General features: G+C 40.1%; 1 pseudogene; it reads left to right on the top strand.

Moving 5' to 3' along the window:
- Positions 1 to 643: 643 nt before the first annotated feature.
- LOC121164822 lies at positions 644 to 20,921 on the top strand (annotated as a pseudogene).
- Positions 20,922 to 23,787: the final 2,866 nt, after the last annotated feature.

Genomic DNA, 23,787 nt, shown 5'->3' with positions numbered 1-23,787 from the left:
ACAAGCCTCTTCTTAAGAAGTCTTTCCCAAAAGAATTGTTCATGGATGGAGTAAGAACATTTTTTTAGAGATATTTCACAAGTGCTTTTTCCAAGAAATCCACTTTAGTACAGGTTTAGAGCCATTTTTACATTAGTGACTAAAGCTTGAAAATTCTTTAGCCACATATAAAACAGTGTAAATTTAAACCTCAGTCCACACTGATAGAGGTCTGTGGTTATACATTTTTAATAGACAGCAAGACAGATAATTCATCTTACTGTATCTCAGGAGCGTAGCTTTTATCTTCTGGTAATCCTTTCTCTGAAGGTATATTTCTTTCAGAGTCAGTGCCTGATTTAGGTTAAGGATGGTAGATCCAGCTTCTCATTTTTTAGTTTTTGTTTCTCATCCTTGTGTGAGTAATGAAACCCAGGTCTCTCATATAATCAAGTTGTCATATACCTACAGCTGTCCCAGTACTTTGTATGGTTCATATTTTACAACAAAAATGACCAGGTTGTGGAATGGACTTCTTTTTGCTGTGAGTTGAGGTTTTCCTTAAAATGTGCTACTTCTCACTAGGATACTTGCATTTCACAAGAACACCTTACAGTGATCATATTAATCCTAATGAACTGGATTTCTGACAGGTTTTTCCGACATGACGGAAGCTATGCATGGAGATTCTTTAGCATGTCCTGACCTTGGTGTTAAGTATAACTTTCTACGTATATTTATGGGCTTTCTGAAGAATCCTTCAGTGAGACACTTCTGACTTCATTCTGCATTCTCTCTGGGGAGGAGTTTTATTATTTATTTAGTTATTTATTTTCCTATTTATTTCCTTTGAGACTTTAAAAAATAGATTTATTTATTCTAATTGGAAAGAAAGATTTACAGAGAGAAAGAGAGACAAAGATCTTCCATCCACTGGTTCACTCCCCAAATGGTTGTAATGGTCAGAGCTGAGCCCATCTGAAGTCAGGAACTTCGGAGTCTCCCATATGGGTACAGGGTCCCACGGCTTTATGCCGCCCTCAACTGCTTTCTCAGGGCATAAGCAGTGAGTTGGATGGGAGGTGGGGCTGCCGGGATTAGAACCGGCACCTATGTGGGATCCTGTAGCATGCAAGGTGAGGACTTCAACCACTAGGCAACCGCACTGGGGCCTGTCTGTATTTTTATAAAGTCACGTGGTGACAAATAATGGCCTTACTTGATGGACTTTCTTGTCAAAAGAATTTACTCTAATTGCTAAAGTGAATCATTTTTGCATCTCAGTCCTATTCATTATTGCTTATTTTAACATCTAGAGTGTGCCTTCCATTGAATTAACTGGCATACAGAGCCTCATGTTTATATTTCCTAAGATATTTTCCACTCCAGTGGATGGCTCATTATGGAATGTTGACTTTGTGCAGTTCATTCCGTGTTAGGGTTTCTGTTTCATTCTGGTTCAAATTCTTTACTAACTTATTTCTGATGTTAGGCACAATTTGATTTGTGCTCTGCTAGGATATCTTAATGCAATTTTAAAATGTAAAAATATAGGTTAAAACAAAAACAATATTGGGGATGGTGATGATCATTATATTAGATAAAAAGAATGGAAAGAAACTGGCTTGAAACACTGTGTTCTCTAACAATTCTAATAGAGGTTTTAATGGTTGGTAAAAGGGCAGCCATTAGCCCAGGACAGCTAGATTACACTAAGAGTAAAAATATGAAGAAAGGGCACAAAGCTACTAGAAAGGCAGTTAATGATTCAAAATAAGTGCTTCTTTCAGAATGTCCTTAACTAATGTAGAGGACTTCAAGAAACAGGCAGGCATTAAGATTTGCAGATTCCATCAATCCTTTCATTCATTGTTTATTTATTGTTCACTGGTTGGAACAAACAAGGGTTGTTTGAGTTGGGCATTATTAGATCCTGAAATTAATGACAGTCCATATGAAATGATATGGAGACCAGACAGACAGAGGGAGCTTAAAAGTTGGGAAGCAGTAGTTGCTGACTTTACAATGACTGTGTGACTATGTGAACGGCAAAGCAGGGAAGAGCCCTGGGAAGCTTGAGTTCTGGTCTACCAAGTGAGCTGGCATTCCCTCAAGACTGCTTGGTTGGGAATTCACGGGATGCCCGAGCTGGAGCTGGGTTCCTGAATGCTGATGTCAGGCTAATAACAAGGTATCAGGAGGTGTCTTGTTAATTCAGTCAAAGGAGTTTCACAAAGTGAACCATGCCAAATTTATGCAATTGTTATTTGTAGAAACAGGGGCATTTCCATTTTCTTTGAAATGATGATGTTGTTAAAAGGTTTAACGCACTATATGAAATGTTAAAAGCTGGTCTTCACCCTGCATTATCTATCCACTCTAATCTGATCAACTGATATAATCTAATCATCCAAGGTTTATTATGGTCCGAGACCTGCTGTTGCGGTGATATCAGCCACGTGACTGGGTTAAAGCTGCGATTGTGGGAACAGACTGAGAAGAGAGGCTGGTACTTTCTTCTTGATGTTTTGGATTCTGCATTGTTCTGTCTCTTGTGTTTATTCTTGCAATCTCTCCACTCTGTCTTATCTCCTACAAAGGTGCCAGTTTTTGTCATCCACACAGTTTCCTTGTAGGCTCACTGCATTCTTTCTTTGGCAGGTTATTGCCTTCAAACTTCTTCAGAGGTTTCCTCTACCCACTTCACCCTTGTATTTGCCTCTAGCCATTATTACCACATTTCACCAGCTGCTATGTGGGCACTTGTCTTTTTCCATCTTTTTATTCAACTCTATGGTCCATTTGTAAAAGATGAGTATTCTTTTCCTGTTTGAACTGTTTTTCCTCCTTTGATTTTTGTGAGTCTTCACTTACTGGATTTCTTTTATTTCTTCTTTCAGCTTTTCTTCACCAATTTCTGAAGGCATGTGAAATAAAGCCATACCCAATGCTGTGTTTCTCCTTTTTTTCTTCATTTATACACACTGCATTATGTTGTTTCTAAACTTTAATCACATGCCTTATAAAAAATCTGCTTATGCTATCTGGAGGACATTATGCTAAGTGAAATAAGACAGACACAGAAAGAATAATTGCGTGACATCACTTATGTGGAATTCTAATAGAGTTGAACTCACAGAAATAGCATAGATGAACAGATGCTAGCAGCTAAAGGGTGGGGCAAACAGAGGGCAAGTTTGGTCAGAGGAGTAAATTCTGAGAAATTAGTTTAGAGCATGGTGATTACATTTAATAACAATGTAATACATACTTGAAATCTACCAAGAGAATAGATCTTAAGTTTTCTCCTCCACATACACAAAAATGGCCAAATAGACAAATAGAGATGGGCAGTATTCGCTCCCTCCTCACAACCAAAACAAAAAACAAACAGTTGCATTTTGAAATTGGTGCCTGAGGACTCAGTAAGGGAATAGTGGGAACCTGATAGGACATGAAGACCCCAGATGGCAGAAGAGAAGGAGAGAGAAATAAAGCCAACTAGAAACTCACTCAGGAAAAGTGTAAATGGAAGTGCCTCAGCAGAGTCCATCTGCGTGGATCTCCTGGGTAGGCAGTACTAGCTGTGGGTGAAATCTGGTATCATGGACTAGGAACCCTGTAAAGATGGCTGCTTGGAGAACTAACGGTTACTTTGATTCAGAGAAAAAACTCACATTATATTGTCCAGAACACAGGTGGTAACATTGTGGCTCTATATGGAGAGAGGAATCACTCTCAAAATCCATCCTGCTTTTGGGGACAGATGATCTTGCATATCGCCACCCTAGGAATCCACATATTTATATTCTGTTAGCAAAAAATCGTAAAAATAAAAATAATTAATAACTATAAAATAAAAAAATAAATGCCTTAAAAAATACCAGCATGTATTTGCTCTATTGAAAAGATTATTTTGCCAAACTTTGCTTTAAATATTTGTCAAATATATTGTAAAGAATTATATATTATTCTAGTTTTAATGGCATGGAATTATTTGAAAATTTACCAAACATTAGTGAAGTTTAACATCTTTCCATCTGATTATTGTATATAGCCTTTACACATATTCCTGCTGAACTGTGGTCTTCTTACTTTTTATTTGTTGAACCCCTTATTAAGTCTTTGATTATAATGTTAAAGAAAAATGTATTATCTGGGCCCAACAGGATGTGTCAATGGCTAAATCCTCGCCTTGCAAGTGAAAAGATCCTATATGGCCTGCAATTCCTACCTCTTCTGTTTCACTTCTCATCTAGCTCTGCTTGTAGCCTGGGAAAGCAGACAAGGACGGTCCAAAGTTTTGAGACCCTACATCTTAGTGGGATACCTGAAAGGGGTTCCTGGCCTTGGATCTATTGTGGTTATTTGGGCAGTGAACCTGTGGTTGGAAGATCTTTCTTTATCTCCTTCTCTGTAAATATGCCTTTCTAACAAAAGTAAATAAATCTTTAAAAAATATGTTATTTGCAAACAAAGTATTAAGTAGCTGAAACAATCTTTTTTTTTTTAAAAGATTTATTTTTATTATTTTTTCATTGGAAAGGCGGATATACAGAGAGAGGAGAGACAGAGAGGAAGATCTTCCGTCCGATGATTCACTCCCCAAGTGAGCGCAACGGGCCGATACTATGCCGATCCGAAGCCAGGAGCCTCTTCCGGGTCTCCCACGCGGGTGCAGGTTCCCAAAGCTTTGGGCCGTCCTCGACTGCTTTCCCAGGCCACAGGCAGGGAGCTGGAAGGGAAGCGGGGCTGCCGGGATAGAACCGGCGCCCACATGGGATCCCGGGCGTGCAAGGCGAGGACTTTAACCACTTGCGCCACTGCGCCGGGCCCTAAGTAGCTGAAACAATCTTGAAAATAAAAAACAAAAATGAAAGTATCACACTATCAGATACCTACACTTACAACTCTTACAACTATTATAATGACAACAACAGTGTATTGGTATTAAAACTGACATATAGTCCATAAGAACATTAATATCAGAAATGAATTGATACATCTATAGCAACTTATATTTGATAAAGGCATAAAAAACCATGTTGGTGAAATGATAATCTCTTCAAAACCTAGCATGGGGAAATCTGTCCATGTATATGGAGATTAACATTTGCATTCCACACCCATGCAAGAATCAGCTGAAAATGAATTAAAGATCTAAATGTAAGGCCTGAATCTTCTAGAACATGGGAAAACACTGTAACACACTGGTATTATTTTAGATAAGACCTTAAAAGCATGTGCAACAAAAGCAACTACAGGCAATGAAATTATTTAGAAGAAGACTAGGCACAGCAAAGAAATAATCAACAGCCTAAAGATGTAATCTATTGAATGTGAGAAAATATTTGCAAAATATTCATCTGGCAAAAAGGATAATTATTAAAATATATATGGATCTAAAGAACAACACAGCACAATTACTAAATGACTCATTTAAAAAACGGTGAAAGAAGCTGAATGAACATTTCTTAAAATATGAGATAAAAAAAGCTCAAAAATACATGAAAAAAAAAGTCTGCTGACTATTGCTATTCATCAAGGAAATTCAAGTCAAAAGCCAAAATGAGGCATTAGCTCATTTCAGTTAAAATGGTTATCAAAAAAGGACAAAAATTACATACAGGAGCCAGCACAGTGGTATAATAGGCTAATCATCACCTGTAGTCCTGCCATCCCCGTTGAGTACTGGCTCATGTCCCGGCTGTTCCATTTCCAGTGCAGATCCCTGCTGATGGCTTGAGAAAAGCTGCAGAAGATAGCCCAAGAACTTTGGCCCCTACACCCACATGGGAGATCCAGAAGTTCCTAGCTCCTGGCTTTGGATCAGCTCACCTCTGGCCCTTTGTGACCAATTAGGTAGTGAACTAGTGGGTGGAAGATCTCTCTGTCTCTCCTTCTCAATCTGTATCAATGGATTTCAAGTAAAATAAGTGAATTAAAAAAAAATTAATGAATGCTAGCAAAGATAAGCAGCTGGTGGGAATGCAAATTAGCACATGTATTACAGAGAACAATATGGGGATTCCTTCAAAAATTAAAAATAGGGACTGATATTGTATTTGAGTGGTTTAAGCCACTGCCTGCAAAGCTGGCGTCCCATGTGAACACTGGTTTGAATTGCTGCTGCTGTTATCCCTCCCATCCGGTTCCCTGTTAATGCATCTGGAAAAGCAAGACAAGATGGCCCAAGTATATGGGGTCCCTGTCATCCATAGGGGTCCTCCAGATGAAGCTCCTGACTTGTTCTAGAAGGAAGCTGGAGTCAGGAATGGAGTGAATATAGAACTCAGGCACTCTGGTACATGAGATGGGTATCTTCATTAGCATCCACAAGGCCAAACTTTCAGCCTTACAATTACTCAATCATAATTCAATACAACTAGAAAAAAATAACCTCTTAGTGTAACTAAATGAAGTAATGCATTTACCTTGCTCTTATCCTTTCCATTTAGAACCAATGTAACACTCGAGGTAAAACATTGTCATTTTTAATGATGGTTACAGTGAAATGGCTTTACACAATCTTATATTCAGATGTAGGTATTATAGTAGTGCCATCAATATGCAGTACCAGAGGCCATAGTACTGTTTATCATAGAATGAATATGGCAGTATCAGATGAGTGAGCCACAAGATCACTTTAAGAGTGGGTAAACCCTTTCATACAGCAGATGAAGAGACTAAAGTCCAAATAACTTAGGGCTTTTATGGGAGATTGAACCCCAAATTGATTCAGGTTAAGTTTCACTTTCTTGAGAAAAGGACTTTAAAATGGAAGTAAATATAGGAACAGAAAACAAAAGAGGAAATTGCTCTTGGTTTGTAGCCAGAGCTGATCTGGGTACATTCCACACATCTTTTCCCTGCTGCTGACACATGGCTGTTAGCACCCAGAAAGATTGTGTGATGACATTCAGCATAGTTCAGTCTTTGCATAAAATTGTCAGAAAATATCTTAAGATCACAGATGATGTCTACACAAAAACTCTGGTTGTCAGTATTAATTGAACTCCCTTTTAGTTCTAGGGTGTTACAAGTTCAGAAAAAGTTATTAGTGAGCCAATAATAACAGCTGTGGTCAGTCAATGGAGTCAGAATTAGACAGAAAAATTAGGAAATTATGATGATATAATCAAATAACTTCAGACTTGAATTTTTGTCACATTTATTTCAGTTAGATCTGTAAAACTTCCAGTTCTACATAAAATGAATAGAACTTAGCCAAAATTGAAGGGAAAAAGTGAAACAAAACATGTGTTAGGTTATGATTTTTATATGTTCTGAAATTAAAAGTGCTGAACACCTATTTTAAATGAATTGGAATACAGAAAATACATTTTACTAGTGTTAAAAATTGGATCTCTTTGAGAATATTCTTAAAGGTTAAATATAGAACCTATTATTTTTTAAAGTCCTCCATTGTCCCATTATCATAAATTGGATATTTCCAGTAAGGAAAAATAAATATTGTTTTGACTCTTGGATTCCAGGATTTTCCAGAGAATGGGCACTTAGCCTAATTTCTTTTGGTATCATACCAGTTTTGTCAAGATCAATGTCTTAGTTAATATGAATGTCTTTCTGGGCTCTACTTTAAGGGGTAATGAGTCATAGAAACATGGAGTTATATAAAAAAAAGTGAAGTTATATATAAAATCCAAAAGAATTTTACTTTTACTTTTGGCTTTCAGTTAAGGTATCAGAATCATGTGCCTTCTGCAAGATTAGAAAGAAGGAAATGGAATAAACTAAATGCATATGCGGTGAACTCTTTTTTTTAATAGTAAGGAGTTTTTTTTTTTACATTTATTAAAAAAAATGTTATTGGAAAGTCACATATACAAAGAGGAAGAGAGAGAGGAAGATCTTCCCTCTGTTGATTCACTCCCCAGGTGGCCGCAACTGTCAAAGCTGATTCAATCTGAAGCCTGGAGCCAGGAGCTTCTTCCAGGTCTCCCATTCAAGTGCAGAGTCCCAAAGTTTTGGTTCATTCTCGACTGTTTTCCCAGGCCACAAGCAGGGAACTGGATGAGCAGCAGGGTCGCTGGAATTAGAACCAGCACCCATATGGGATCTCAGCGGGTACAAGGTGAGGACTTTAGCTGTTAGGCTACGGTGCTGGGCCAAAGGTGAATTATTGAAATTGTTTCTCTTATAACTTTTCAATGGGGTTGAGATTATAATGCAGGTAAGGTTGTTTGCTTTACTTCTTCTGCAGATTCTTTTTACTCAACCAACTTCTATCAACAAAAGTAGGTGAGGCTGTTTGTTTTACTTCTTTTCAAATCATAACATTTTATTTAGAACTAACATATTTAGCTGGGGATTATTTAGTAGCTAATTTTATAATGTCCTAGTGCCATGATAACCTCAGGCAATACTTGCATCTTGAAGAAATATATCATCATTGCAGCTGGGCATCTCATATTCCCACCTATATACAGCTAGATTTCCTTTACATCACTTCTACGTACTTTCAGGTAATGATCCTGAAACTGAATTCCCATAATGTAAAAGGAGGACCCAGCTTCTTATCTGTCTTCCTGAACCTTAAGTCTCCTTGACTGTCCTCTATCAAAAGGAATTCACTGACTTAGGGTAGTGATCCAGTTGGCCCTTCAAGGTTTTAATCACTGGGCTCAGAGTCATTTGCTTCTTCAACAGATAAGAACCTCGATGGCCAGTGTTGTCCTGGAGTGGTTTGTGTAGGGGAAGTCCAGATCTGGGAAGAACATAACTTTCACTTTTATGTAACCACTAGACTAACTGGAGCATATCTAGCCATCACAAATTCGCTAAAGAGCCCGGCATCACTAGTCAATTAGAGGAAGGTCAAGAACTTCACTGACCAACCAGGAACTTGGACAAGAGCTGAACATGCATCCGTTCAATGGCATATTTGATTTCTTCCTTTCTTGCTTCCTTCCTCCTCTTCTCCCTCCCTCCCTTTTCCCCCCTTCCTCCCTACCTTCCTTCTCATCCCCCTTCCCTCTTTTTCCTTTCCCTTCCTTTCCTTTCCTTTCCTTTCCTTTCCTTTCCTTTCCTTTCCTTTCCTTTCCTTTCCTTTCCTTTCCTTTCCTTCCCTTCCCTTCCCTTCCCTTCCCTTCCCTTCCCTTCCCTTCCCTTCCCTTCCCTTCCCTTCCCTTCCCTTCCCTTCCCTTTTTCTCTTTCTCTCTCTCTTTCTTTCTTTCTTTCTTTCTTTCTTTCTTTCTTTCTTTCTTTCTTTCCTTCCTTCCTTCCTTCCTTCCTTCCTTCCTTCCTTCCTTCCTTCCTTCCTTCCTTCCTTCCTTCCTCCCTCCCTCCCTTCCATCCATACATCCTTTTCTTTCTTTCCTTCCTTCTTTTCTTTTTCTTTCTTTCCTTCCTTCTTTCCTCCCTCCCTCCCTTCCCTTCCTTCCCTTCCTGCCTTCCTGCCTTCCTGCCTTCTTGCCTTCCCTCGCTTCTTCCTAAGATTTATTTATTTTGGTTGGGAAGGCAGATGTACAGAGAGAAGGAGAGAGAGAGAAATAAAGATTTTCCTTCAACTGGTTCACTCTCCAAATGGCTGCAACAGCTGGAACTGAGCTGATCCAAAGCTTTGAGGTGGGAGTTTCTTCCGGGTCTCCCACATGGATGCAGGATCTCAAGGCTTTGGGCCATCCTCTACTACTTTGCCAGGCTACAAGAAGGGACCTCTATAGGAAATGGAGCAGCTAGGACATGAGCTGGCATGATATGGGATCCTGATGCTTGCAAGGAGATGATTAGCTAATTGAGACAGGCCTAGCATACTTTCTTTCACTTCACAATCACAGGCTTCTATTTCAACAAGTAGCAGGTAGGAAAAAAAATCTTTCTGTTTCTCAAGGGTACAGATATAAACTGTAAATAATGATCAAATCTCAACATGCCATTCTTGTTCATATGAATAAGTCCCCCAAAGAGAAATATATCACATGTTTTCCTGATTTGTGGTAACTAACACAAAGTACCAAAAAAAAAAAAAAGACATCATGTACCATGATCCTTGAAAATCTATTCTTGAAATAGATTAAAATGTTTCACATCACTGCAGATTACAGTTTGAGAAGACTTAAAATCAGACACAAGCATAAATTATAGTTGGTCTTTAGGCATCAGGTGATTCTCAATGTATCTTCTCAATGTTTGTAGCAGAAGCATTTAAGTGAAGCAAAGATACTAGGAAATATTTTTCAACCATTTACCTTATAAGAGAAAAGATGTTAGTCTTTAGGTTCAAGAAAACATCTCGGTGGGTCTCAGGATGGGCGTCTCATGACTGGATCCCGATGACAGCCACCATGTGCACATGGTGAGCTGTCCCTGGGCCTACCTGGGCTCCGGGGGCTGCTCCATTCGGGGTGAGTACACCGGATGGGGGGGAGGTCTCCCAGACGACAGCCACCATGTGCACATGGTGAGCTGTCCCCGGGCTGCCAGTGTGCCATTTGGTTCCAGGCTCTGCCTGCTGGCCGCCCGGCTGGGAGCTCTAGGGCTTTGGTTCTTTGAATTGCTGCTTAGGTAGATCCAGGTTGAACCCACTGTGCTTCTAGGACGTGAAACAATCGTAAAGATATCCAATGGCATATCTTTGAAAAACTTGTAATCACTGAACAATGTTGACCATCAAATACCAGTCCATGCAGAAGCTATGGCTCAGGGCTTGTCCTGCAGAATCATACCCTGTTACCTGACATGATGATGGATCAGGAGGGGGATCACATGAGGCAGGGCCATTACATTAACTAGCACTAGAACCATAACTGGGGGAAGATTCTGTGAGGGATGTGTGGGCCAAACCCTGTGGAAATTCTAGCCCCACTGGTTAGCTCAAGAAATGGGGTGGTGATGGACTAAGCTAGGTGTGACCAAGGAGCCTGCCATCAATCACAGGTAAAGGAACCTCCAACAGTCTGGACTGGTCAGGGCAGCAGTACCCAAATGTGCATCCTGTGGGGGAGGCTGGGCTGCAATGTTCACCAGCTCATACAAGGCCAAATGGAAGGCCAGACTGCGCCAGAACCTGGCCTAAACCCAATGGCATGTATGAGAACTGGGTCTGGGAGTGGATTAAGTGGAGGAATGTGGGAAGCTCCCTTGGTGAATCATAGCTCCCTCTGGTGAACATGTGGTCCAGACCTGGTGTCGGACAAACTGGGCAAAGTAGCTCCAACAGCTGGCTAATGTGTCAATTGGTAATGGAACAGGGTAGACCGGGCAGGACTGAGCAAACCTTAGCCCACAAGCAAAATTAGAGACCAGGAGGGAGCACAGGTCATGCCCAGCTAGCCTGTTGTACCTACTGGTCTGCATGAGCCAGGAACACTAAGCCACAGTGTCTAAGGCAGAGGTTGGGACAGGTGAGGGACTGAGCCAAGCTGAGTCAGAGCAACCACTAGCATGTGTGTGATCTAGGGCTTGGAACAGGCCCATTTGGGGAGCTAAGGGGACAACCCTAGTTGGGTTGAGGTTCCCTCCAAGGGGCATGTGGGCTGGAATGGGGGCTGCGTTCTGAACGGGAAATCATTATAGTCTTCCTTGGCACAAATGTGGACTGGGATTGGATGCACTGAGCTGGGCCAGACTCCAACACCCTCTGGTGTCCTGGAGGACCAGGAGATGTGGGATGGACTAGGCAAGGTCTCAACCCCTGCTGAGCCATGTGTGAGCCATATGTGAGTATGGACGAGCCATGGCTGGGCTGAAACATCCAACAGCAAGGACCAGTTTGGGTTGAAGTCCAGTCAGGAAAAGCCACTGTTCCTACTAAGACAGGAGGTAAACTGAGTAGGGCTGGCTCATGGATCCACTGGTATGCGCAAAACCTGGCATTGGAGAGGTTCTGATGGAGGAACCTGGGCAACTTGTCTGGCAGGACACAGACCTGGCAGGTAAGCACAAGAAACATGATAGTAAACAGCCCAGAACAGGCCATGGAAAGTTACCCACAGGCATACATTAGGCATGGATCAGGGGCAGACCAGGCTGAATCTGTTCACATCATCCACTGGCAAATCCAGGCACCAGAACAGTGTGGGTTGAGCCAGGTTTGGTCGCAACAAAAACCAGTGCACAATATGGAATGCCAAGGTTGAGGTTGCCTGTGCCAGAAGTGACCACAGCACCCAACCAGCAAGTGTGAGAGCAAGGAAGGGAGGGGGCAGAGCCAGCAGGGGAATAAGGGGTGGTTCCTTTGCTGGACAGCTACTTCTGCTGGAGTCCATGAGCTGGGATGGGGGCAGACCAGACTAGGCAGGGCTACAACACCTGTGGGCCTCATGTGGACTAAATCAGGGAAAAGCCAGGCTGGGCTGATTATTCCTACTGGTGCAAACAAAATTAGAGTGGGTGAAGGTTGTTTGTGCTTAGCCACAGCATCAGCTGGCAGAAGCTGGCACTGGGGGCTAGTTCTGTTAAGTCAAACCACAGAACTACCTGGAGAGTGCATAATCTGGGAGTGGGAGAGGCCTGGGAGGGAAATAGTGGGCTCCTCCCTCTTGGGTTACCACTTCCACAGGAGGGCATGAAAACCAGGACAGTGGCTGGGGTAGGGTGGGGTGTGGGCCAGACTGGACTAGTCTGCTACACATAACTGGCAAACTAGGGTAGGGGGTGGGCCTGGTGGGATTATTGCGGGTTGCTCCAACTAGGCTGCAACTCCCACTTGTTTATGTGAGGGCCGAAAATGTGCTGGGCAGAACCAGGCTGGACTGCAACACTTTTTGGTTCCAGTGGAAGTCGGGGCTGAAAACAGAATCAACCCAGCGATCACAACCACCAGCTGATCAGGGCCATGGACTGTGCCGGGACCTGTACCTGCTGGTACACACAAGAATCTGGTTTGAGAACACCTCAGACAAAGTTTCTTTGGAGATCTTCGTAATCTAAATGCTGGACTCAGAAACCTAACCAAGAAAAGAGAGAATACAGAACAGGTCAATCAGCCATCTCAGCTACAGGTTGGCAGCGAAATACAGGGCAAACAGAGACTCTATGATGGACTATGTCAATTCGTGGATTCTTCAATGACCTCATAGTGCTTGGAGTGGCAAGACTGACAGCAATTTATAACTGGTGAACGATCAAAACCACTTGAGCAAGAACCTTGGAGCATAACCTACATGCGGGCAAATAGAGACGCTATGATGGACAATGTCAATTAATGGATTTTTCAACAACCGCATCGTCTTTGGAGAGGCGATTGGCAGCAATTTCAAAACTGGTGACCTATTGAAACCACTTCAGTGAATATCTCGGAGCATGCCCCATATGCGGGACTTGGGGTGGGTGGGAAACTGGGCGGGGCTTCTCCCTCAATATCCCCCTCTACCTCAGATATATGAAGGAAACAATATGGAAAAAATAGTCCTACACACTTTCCAATAGCCCTTGAACCTTTTTACCCCAACTATGTAAAGATTATCAAAAATATAATAATAAAAAAAGAATAAAGAAAACATCTCATTTCAAACAAATTTGCCCAACAAAATGGAAAGCATCCTCCTGACTCAGCTGATTGAAATAAAAGCCTCTTGCCTTTTCCACTGTGGGGAGCTCAGTTACTATTTTTGGCTTGGGATCCAAGTGGTGGATTAAGAGTTGATTGTAAAATTGATACCTTGGAGTCTTTCAAGAAAGTAATTTCTTTTGCCTTCAGACTTTACCATGTAAATAGTAGGAAAAAGCTTTCATTATAATATCTGAGAGTAATGTGATCAGTGAGGAACTAATAAATGGAAAATAATGTTCTTTTTTGTATTCTGATGTATATTCTAGCCACTCAGAAAATCCAGGGTTCTGGAATTTGTAACACAGAAATGCTGAACTATCTGTGATGGGAGTTGTGAAGTGGCCAGAAAGCATGAAGTAACTTTGTGTCAGACCACAAATATTTTTCTTGAGAGAAATAATTAAGACAAATATTTTCTTAGAAACAATTTATTTTGTAATACAAAAGCTCTGTGAAATTGACATCAGGATACCTGTTTTATAGATCAAAGTGAAATTCAGTATTTTTGAAGACATTATTTTGGAAAATCTCCCCAAATTCAGTCAAGAATGAAATGAATGCGTGTGGTTATTGAGCTACTACTGTGCGCCAGGCTTATATACTGGGATGTGATCTGTCTATACAAGGAAATATTTTTAAATCATAGCAAGAAATAGAGTACTCACAAATACTGTGACATGGATGACACTTGAAGTCAATATTCTAAGTGAAAGATCTTCAGATATAAAAGATCATGTATAGCTTGATTTTGTTTATATGAACTACCCATAGACACAGGAAGTAAGTTAGTTATTTCAGGGGTGGGGAAGAGAATGGAGAGTAGTTTTTGTGTGTGTGTTGTGGGTGAGGAGGATGGCACAAATATTCTACATAAGAATTTAAGGAACCTCTTGTGAGGAGGTGGTTTGGATGGTGGAATCTGAGCCAGCCAACAAAGAACTTCCATCTAATTGTACTGAATACCTTTGTCAAGTGGCTCAGGACATTCCAATGTGTTGCTGGATGGACCCTCATCAGAATAAATCCTGAATAGCTGCATAACTGTCAATTGCATAAACTCATTGTTTCATTTTTAACCTCACAGTGCAATGATCTCTGTCCCTTTAAAAACCACTTTTGCTGGCTTTTTAGATATATTTTGGATTACGATATTTCTTTTTCCTCAAGGTTCTGGTTTTTTCAAATAAACTCTTTCCTTTTAACAAAAAATAAAATGATAAAAACATGCTGGATTAGTGAAGATGGCAACACAACCTTATGAGCACACTAAAAACCACTGAATTGGACATTTGAATTGCATTTACTTATTAATTAATTTATTTGAAAGGGTAGGAGGAAAAAAAAGAGGTAGAGAGGAAGGGAAGGAGGGAGAAGAAGGGAAAGAGAGAGAAAGAGGAAGAAAAATTGATTTTCCATTTTTTTTTAAATTTATTCCCCAAATGCTTGTGGCCAGCTGGAGTGGGTCAGGCCAGTTTGGAGTCAGGTTCTCAATCCTTGTGGGGGGCAGGTGAGTGGCAGGATCCTGTATATTTGAACAATGTTTTGTTGCCTCCCAGGGTGTTAATAAGCAAGCAAAACCAGGACTAAAACCATATCTTAATGAATAAGTCAAATATCTTTCCCTGAACTCTACACAACTTCATCATACTGATTTTCTTTTACCTTCCTAAATAAAAGGCAAGCAAAAATGAAAAAAAAAAATCCCAATAGATGTGACAATGTAAATGTATAGCTTACATACAAGGTCAAAAGAGGTACTTATCTTGAGGATGAAACAAACCACAGTTACATAAAACCATCTTCCAACTAGCCTTTCACTCAATTACAATTTTATTCCAAATTGTAATATGTCTTTCTCATTAACACATCTATTACATGAAATTGGTATGTTGTTGGTAATAATTTGAAGTTGAGAAACACATAAATGGGACTCATCATTCTATTGTTCCAACTTTCAGGTCTGGTTGTTATGTATTAGTAAATGAAAGATATTACTGGCTTGAGGAAAGAATTATTTCCTTAAAGAAGTTTAGGGTTTCTGTTTTCCTTTGTATAATTTGGGTAAAATTTGCCTTAGCTAATTTAACACATTCTAAGAGCACAGGCCTATGACTTTTGATAAATGTAACCACTCCCTCAGTTATAGAGCTATTCTGTCACCTTATAATTGCCACCATTCTTATTTTATGGGCATTCATTACTCTTATTTGTAGCATAATAGATTTGCTTTGTCCATTTGTGAACTGGTTATGCAATGTGTTCTCTATTAGGTCTGACTTTTGCTCTATGTGTTTTTGAGGTTTACTCATGTTGTATCAGTAGTACATTATCTTTTATTTCTAAAGAGTATTTCATTACATGAACAGACCACAATGTCCTTACTGGTTCTCCTGGTGATGGAAATAGTGATTTGAAAGTAGCTGATAAGCATGCTCTTGTAACATACTCTATTGTTTATCTTGGTAAATAAGTTATTTTTTTCCAATGTGATACGCCAATTTACACTCTCTTCAGAAATATATGAGTAATTCTCTTAACATTTTACTTTGCCAATTTTAGCTAGTCTAATTTATGGATGGAAATAATATCTAATTCTTGCTTTGTGCTAGGGTAGGCAGCTAGTTCAAAGTTACGAGCCTGGAAGTCACTCCCTTCTTACCCCTCCCCCCAGGTGTTCAAGGAAGTTGGAATTATAGAGAGAGAAAGAGAGACACAGAGGTCTTCCACCCACTGGTTCATTACTGAAATGTCCACAATGGCCAGAGCTTGGTGGGTTTGAAGCTGGGAGCCAAGAGCTTCTTTTGGGTCTCCCATATGGGTGCAGTGCCCCAAGGTCCTAGGCCATCCTCTGTTACTATCCCAGCACATAAGCAGGAGCTAGATCAGAAATACAGATGTGGATATCAGCAACTCAGGCAGAAGATTAACTGAATGCAACTGGAAACCATTAGGCTAGTGTAATAAGCCAGTACAGAAGAACAAATATTATATGATTTCCCTAATCTGTGACAGCTAATACACAGAGTACAAAAATGTAATCCATAGGAATAAGACTAATATTTTCTAGAACTGCTTTGTGATTACAGTTGTAGTCTATACTCTTGGGGAACAGTAAGTTTTTTTTCCATACTTTTTAGTTGTTTAATAGACTATTAAGCCTGTGATTAAAAGGAGAATTGATTGTATATTGTGGTGAATACTTAGATGGAAAAAAAGAAATTAAGGAAGGGAAAGGATAGGTGGGGAACTGGGTGGGAGGGAAGATGGTTGGGTAGGGAAAAGAAGTATCACTATTTTCCTAAAACTGTACTGTGAAATAAATGACACAAAGAAAAGCACGGTTAAAAAAAAAAAATCACAGCAGCAACAACAGAAAAGAAGTGAGAATGTGGCAACATCAAGGTAAAACTACTGATTCTTACCTTTAAGTGTTTTGTTGTCTATGAGATAACTTGGGTTGAAAAAGTTTTCTTTAATCCCTGGTTTGTTCAGCACTTAAAAATTACAAGTGGGTTTGGGGGCTGGCACTGTGGCTCAATAGGATAATCCTCAACCTTCAAGCACTGGCATCCCATATGAGTACCAGTTTATGTCTAGGCTGCTTCACTTCCCGTCCAGCTCCCTGCTTGTGGCCTGGGAAACAAGCAGAGGATGGCCCAACTCCTTGGGCCACTGCACACATGTGGCAGATTCAGAATAAGCTTCTGTCTCCTGGTTTTCGATGGGTTCACCTTTGGCTGTTTTGGCCATCTGGGAAGTGGACCAGTGGATGCAAGAGCTCCATCCTTTCTGTCTCTTCTTTTCTTTGTAAAATTTCTCTTTCCAATAAAATAAAATTAAAAAAAAATAAGTGCATTTCAATTCTTTTACTGATCCTATGAAGGGATTCTATGTTTTTTTGGCCTATTTTGCTAATATGATAAATTAAGTTGTCAGAACTTAGTATTTGTAAAATATGTGCACAAAAATATTAAGCATTTCCCTTTAGAGTGATTTTAGGTGGATCCCAAAATCCAGATGTTTTTTACATGTGTATTGTTCAATTTCCAAATATCCAGTTTACAATGTATTTAAAAGTTATTTATTTCTAATTAATTTCCACTGATGTTAGAGAATGCATTCTAATGACTTTATAGCATTTTAGCACTTTAGCACTGAGGTTTGTTTTTTCTTTTTTTAAAGACTTGCTTTATTTATTTGAAAGGCAGAGTGACAGGGAAGGGATTCAGACATTCACTGATTTACTTTCCAAATGGTCTCAACATCCAAGTGGACCAGAACAAAGCCAGACTTAAAAACCCCACTTAAGTCTCTCACGTGTCTGAGAGAGGTTCAAGTACTTGAGCCGTCCATCTCTGCTGGTTTCTCAGGTGCTTTAGCAAGGAGCTGGATGGAAAGTGGAGCAGCTAGGATTTGAACTGATGTTTGGAAACAGGATGCTGATGTTGTGGGTGAAGGCTTACCTTATTGAGTGACAGAGTTAGCCCCTTTACAGACTTATTTCATGATGCAAGATACTGTCTACCTTCTTGAATATTTGACTGCTACACAAAGACATGTATATTCTAAGATGTAGTTACTATGTTTTAAAATGTTAGACCAAGGTCCCTTAAGAGTATTATTATCTTATTGATGTTTAAATGTTTATTTTTAAAACTCCCCCCCAAAATGGCATATATTTCACATATAAGCAGTGTACAGGACCAATGGCTAGAATGAATAAGAAATATAATTGTATTGTGATGCTGTTGTGTTGAAGTTTCAAATAATGAATTTATAAATTTGTTGGCTTCACTTTTATAAAAATATTTAGTAAACTCATAGGGTGCCAAACTATTTTTAGTCCTCTTTAAATTGTAACCGAGTTTCAGTTATGGAGCAGGTTAGAAAAAAACCGAATGAAACTATTATTTTGAAATATAATATATCAGAAGTAATTGTTAATGATTTAAATCAATAAAAAGTATTATCTGGAGAACAGCAACTTTCCCATGTCTGATTTTTAAAGGGTGGAATGTAATGGCTAATTAGATTAGAAATAATTCTTCTGAAATTTGGCAATTATTCAGATTTTTTAATGACACTGTGCAAAAATAAAATTGTGCAGACCCAAATAATAAAACACTAGTTATTTGAACTGTAATACTGCAACAAGGTGGAGGAATCCACCAATGGGGGGAGGGCCTGGGAAGGGGCTGGGGAAATGCCAGAGCCTATGAAACTGTGTCACATAATGCAACGTAATTAATAATAATAAAAAAAGATCAATACACAGAAAAATACATACCAGCAATAACTCTACAATTACTGATATATACCCCCTGTTAAGAACTAAGGCAGTATAAAATATATACTGGGCTTAAGATAGAAAAATGAATTACCCACTTAAAAGTACCACAGATAAAACTGAAAATGAACTGTACAGTCCAACTTATCTGTGAATGGAAATCATCCTGTACTCTGGTTATTTTCATGTGAACTTGAAAATCCATTTAAATGTCCTTGCAAAAACAAACTAATGATGCTTATGTACTGATAATCATAAAGAAAACATATAAATAGTATATGTGACACCTTAATTAAATGAAAAATATATGCTGGTATAAATTATACTTATATCCTTTGATCAGGTACTTAATCACGTGACAGTCAGCTTTACATAAGCTCTCTAAACTCAAGCACATACTATGGAGTTTGAGCAAACAATTTTAAAGCTGAAGGCCAACTAAACTTTGCAGTATTACCAGAACCCCTTCTTAGCTAAACGATATTGCTTTCAACTTCTAACCACTAATCATAAGGGTCAACTGCCTCTTTGATCTAAAAGAGAAGGTAAATACTGCACACCAAGAGATACACATTACCTACAAATTACCTATACACCAATCGCTACACATTATCTACAAATGCTTCAGCCCAAAGCTCTCAAATGTGATCATTATTGAGCTGCCTGGACTTCATACCAACTTGGGAAAAGAGTCAATACTTTTCCAGATTTGATTGCCAAGAGCTTAATATTAAAAATGTCTGTTTTAAGAAGGTAGGACATGCATCCTGGCATCCAGAAGAAAGATGGAATCCCAATGAAACTGTTGGACATGTGCAGACAATGGGATGTTGGACTGTCTGACATTGTCTGTACCAAAATATTGGGGTACACTTAAATAAGAGACTGACTGAATTATGATTCCTTATGAAGGACTTCACTATTGTAACAAAATGGGAAAAATCTGATGGGGAGGTGGGAGTTGGGGGGGAATCCCAACCTACACAAAAATGTACCACATAATTCAAAATTAAAAATATAAATATTAAAAAAGAAGGTAGGACTTATTCTCCCTCCCTACCAATATGCATTTTAATATTCTTGTACTGACAAATTTTTATATGTTTTAAATCCTGATGATTTTTATAAGTCAACTATTTAGGATGACTCTAAAAGACATCCTCGTGAGTATAGTTAACTAAAGAGAAAAGTGTGAAAGGTATTCAACCTACCAACTTAAGAAATAATGTTACCTAAAAATGAGCTGGTCCATTTGATGAGTTCCAGATCAATACGATGCTAAAGGAAATTCTGAAGGGTCTGGAGCATCTGTACTCAGAAAGGAAAATTCACTGACATCAAAGCTGCCAACATCTTGCTCTTAGAACAGGGAGATGTTAAACTTGTTGACTTTGGAGTGGCTGGCCAGCTGACAGATACACAAATTAAAATAAATTCTTTTGTGGGAACTCCATTTTGGATGGCTCCTGATGTTATTCAACAGTCAGCTATGACTCAAAAGCTGACATATGGTCTTTGAAGATTACTGCTATTGAACTAGCCACGGGAGAGCCACCTAACTCTGATATGCATCCAATGAGAGTTCTGTTTCTTATTCCAAAAACAACCCTCCAACCATTGTTGGAGATTTTACTAAGTTGTTTAAGGAGTTTATTGATGCTTGCCTGAACAAAGATCCATCATTCCATCCTACACTAAAGAATTGCTGAAACACAAGTTCATTGTAAAAAATTCAAAGAAGACTTCTTATCTGACCGAACTGATAGATCACTTCAAGAGATGGAAAGCAGAAGGGCACAGTAATGAGGAATCTGATTCCAACAGCTCTGACTTGAAATCCACCAGCAGGGAAAATATTCACCCTGAATGGAGCTTTACCATTGTGCACAAGAAGGCCGATCCAAAGAAACTACAGAATGGGGCAGAGCAAGATCTGGTGCAAGCCCTGAGCACCAGATAATGACCATTGCATTTGCTGAACTTTAGCAGGATGAGAATAATGCCGGCCGAATTCAGGCCATTGAAGAACTTGAGAAAAGCACTGTGGTGGCTGAAACCTACCGTCCTGGATTTACAGATAAAATGGCGAAGAAACTAATTGAAAAGTTTCAAAAGCATTCAGCAAATAAATCACCCTAGCAAACTTATTATTAGCTTCTGTTTGTTATGGACCCAGAGAAACCCACCAAAGCTACTTCAATTTTAACGATGTTTAGTTCATGAGCTCCATGTGCCTTTGGATCTTTGCAACATTGAAGATTTCGAAGAAGCTGTTCAATTATTTTGTGTTGGTGTTTATAATTTTATTTTTTAAAGAGATTATTTTGTAAGGAATAACATTTAATACTATAGTTTCACCTGTATTATAGTTGACATTGAGATAAAGTTTTGTTTTTTGGCATTAAAGTCACTTAATAGTATTATTTAAATGTTTTATGTTTTTAATAGATGTTATATCAACATCTGGGACAGAGGTATTATACTTTTTTTTTAAAGATTTATTTTTTTTTTATTGGAAAGGTGGATATACAGAGAGGAGAGAAAGAGAGGAAGATCTTCCGTCCGATGATTCACTCCCCAAGTGAGCGCAACGGGCCGATGCTATGCCGATCTGAAGCCAGGAGACTCTTCCGGGTCTCCCACGTGGGTGTAGGGTCCCAAAGCTTTGGGCCTTCCTCGACTGCTTTCCCAGGCCACAGGCAGGGAGCTGGAAGGGAAGCGGGGCTGCCAGGATTAGAACTGGCGCCCATATGGGATCCCGGGCGTGCAAGGCGAGGACCTTAACCACTGTGCGCCACCTTGCCGGGCCCAGAGGTATTATAATTTCAATTTTGATATTTTCTGTCCTTTTTGTCCCTCAATTAGTTCTAAATCTATTTGAAGCATCATGTTAGGCACATGTATATTTCTTTGACAATTTGCTTGAACTTTACCTCTTCAAATATCAATGAAATCAGTTCATCAGCTTGGCATTTTTCTTTTCAAATTTCCTTTTTGTTTTTCATTTGACTTTTGCAATCTATTTAGTTTTAAAAATTAATTAATTCATTACTTTTATGGCACAGTTCCAAAAGGCTCTGGGATTTTCTCTTCACCTCTTCCTAAATCCCCTCCCCCACATTGATTTTCTTTACTTTATTTTATTATTTTTTTTAAGATTTATTTTTATTATTTTTTCATTGGAAAGGCAGATATACAGAGAGGAGAGACAGAGAGGAAGATCTTCCGTCCAATGAGTCACTCCCCAAGTGAACGCAACGGGCCGATACTATGCCGATCCGAAGCCAGGAGCCTCTTCCGGGTCTCCCATGTGGGTGCAGGTTCCCAAAGCTTTGGGCCGTCCTCAACTGCTTTCCTGGGCCACAGGCAGGGAGCTGGAAGGGAAGCGGGGCTGCCAGGATTAGAACCGGCGCCCATATGGGATCCCGGGCGTGCTAGGCGAGGACCTTTAACCACTTGCGCCACCGCGCCGGGCCCGATTTTCTTTATTTTATTACAATAGTATAGTCCTTCAAAAACAGTCCTATGTCCATCATTCTATTATTTAAGTGTATCCTGACTTTGTAGGTATGGATAATGACAGAGAGTCCAGCATCCAATTTCAACATATACTTAACAGTTTCATCTTTGTTTTGTAGTAGTTAACGCTAATTTGCCTTGGTATGCTGTTCTTATTATTTTTTTCTAAAGATTTCAGTTTTATTTATTGGAAAGTCGGATATACAGAGAGGAGCAGAGACAGAGAGGAAGATCTTCCGTCCGATGAGTCACTCCCCAAGTGAGCGCAACGGCTGATGCTATGCTGATCCGAAGCCAGGAGCCAGGAACCTCCTCCAGGTATCCCACATGGGTGCAGGGTCCCAAGGCTTTGGACCGTCCTCGACTGCCTTCCCAGGTCACAGGCAGGGAGTTGGATGGGAAGTGGAGCTGCCGGGACTAGAACTAGTTCCCATGTGGGATCCCGGGGCGTTCAAGGTGAGGACTTTAGCCACTAGGCCACACCGTCGGGCCCTGTTCTTGTTATTTTTTAAAGATATATTTATTTATCCAAAAGTCAGAGTTTCAATGAGTTGGAGTCAGGGTGTGGGTTGGGGTGGGGCGAGATGGAGAGGAAAGGAAACAAAGTGGGAGGGGCAGCGAGAAGGGGAGAGGGGGAATGAATCTAACATCCACTGGTTACTCCTTAGATGACTAATGGTCAGGGCGAGGTCAGTCTGAAGCCAGGAGCCCAGAGATTCTTGTAGGTCTCCCACATAGTGCTAGGGGCCTAAGCACCTGGGCCAACATATGCTGCTTTGCCCAAGCATAGCAGCTAAAAGTACACACCTTGCCTATGCCGGGATCCCATATGGGTGCCAATTCTAATCCTGGTGCCCTTGCTTCCCATCCAGCTCCCTGCTTGTGGCCTGGGAAAGCAGTTGAGGATGGCCCAAAGTCTTGGGACCCTGTATCTCCATTGGAGACTCGAAGAGCTCCTGGCTGCTGGCTTCGGATGGGTTCAGCTCCAGCCATTGTGTCTGCTTGGGAAGTGAACCATCAGATGGAAAATATTTCTCTGTCTCTCCTCCTCTCTGTATATCTGCCTAACCAATAATAATAAACAAATCTTTTAAAAAAGAAAAAAAAAAGGAAAGAAAATGAACATTGGGCACATGAACTAGCAATGCCTGCACTGCATGTGGCGGTTTTACTTGATATACTGTAATATCTTCACTGGTACTCTTTATTTTTTATTACTGTTTTAAAAGATGTGCTTATTTTATTGGAAAAGCAGATTTATAGAGAGAAGGAGAGACAGAGAGGAAGATCTTCCATCTACTGGTTCATTCCTCAAGTGCCCGCAATGGCCAGAACTAAGCTGATCTTAAGCCAGGATCTTCTTCCAGGTCTCCCATGTGGGTGCAGGGTCCTAAAGCTTTGGGCAATCCTCTGCTGGTTTCCCAGTCTACAAGCAGGGAGCTGGATGAGAAGTGGAGCAGCAGGGACATGAACTGGCACCCAAATG

Source organism: Ochotona curzoniae, unplaced genomic scaffold (genome assembly GCF_017591425.1).
Source record: "Ochotona curzoniae isolate NIBS_2020 unplaced genomic scaffold, NIBS_Ocur_1.0 contig_1071, whole genome shotgun sequence".
Classification (NCBI taxonomy): domain Eukaryota; kingdom Metazoa; phylum Chordata; class Mammalia; order Lagomorpha; family Ochotonidae; genus Ochotona; species Ochotona curzoniae.
This window is presented reverse-complemented; position numbering and strand designations above follow the sequence as displayed.